Source organism: Buceros rhinoceros, unplaced genomic scaffold (assembly GCF_000710305.1).
Source record: "Buceros rhinoceros silvestris isolate BGI_N320 unplaced genomic scaffold, ASM71030v1 scaffold8460, whole genome shotgun sequence".
NCBI classification, from domain to species: domain Eukaryota; kingdom Metazoa; phylum Chordata; class Aves; order Bucerotiformes; family Bucerotidae; genus Buceros; species Buceros rhinoceros.
The window spans coordinates 24265-25227 of NW_010390119.1; positions in this window are offsets into that span (position 1 = coordinate 24265).

The following is a 963-nucleotide window of genomic DNA, read 5'->3' on the forward strand; positions in this document are numbered from 1 at the left end:
ACACCATCTGACTCGTCGGCAACACTATAAACCATGGGGAAGGGGGTGGGAGGGGGATTTGGGAGGTGGGTGGGGAAGGGGTGTCCTTCATGGATCAGGGTCACATGCTTCTGCGAAACCCATCTCTGGGGGGAGCCTCCCACAGGGCCGGGAGTTGAGTGCATGGTGTGTGTGCCCACAGTGGTGCATAAGGAAGGAGGGAGAGCCCAGGGCTGGCAGGCGGTGCTGCCTGGCAGGTGCTCCGATTTATCAGGATCAGTGTGTGCTACCCTGGGCATGCTGGAGGCCAGGCTAACACCTTCCAAAGCCACCACGGACTCACTGAGTCTTTTTGTCCCCCTCGGTGTTGGAGTTCATGAGCTGCTCAGGACTGGACACTTAAGAAACACTGATCACTCACCCTGTTCGCTGCTCCCAGCTCTACAGGGTCTCATCTCAGGGTTCCTCATGTCTCAAGCTCGCTGTGCCTCAAGCACCCTTGTCCAACATTTCCTTCTTTTCCTCCAAGCTGTAAGGATGAGGGCATGCTGGCTTCCCCTTGGGAATGAAAGCTCAAGTGTCAGCATTTGAAAGCTAATTAACAGTGGACACCTTTCAACCTTGCTAAACAGCTTAGACGTGCTGCAAAGGGCTGAGGCTGGAGGCATCCTGGCTCTGCCCTAGCCCCATGCCAGCTTTCGGGGGGACAGGGAAAGGGACAGAGTTGTCTCCTGGACAGCAGCACATTCACACTATTGCTGCAGTCAGACAGTTTGCCAAGGCATGTGGTCAAAATGGAGCGAAGGGAAGTTTAAAAATTAAAAAAAAGAAGATGCTTTCAAACGAGGGGTCTGGAACAGAAAAGAGAAATAGAGGAAGGTCATTTATCACAGGCAGAAACAAGGGACAGGAATAAAAAGGAGAGGCCCAGGCTTTTGTGCCGGGAACAAGGGAACAGGCCTGTCACCCGCTCGTGCTTACAGC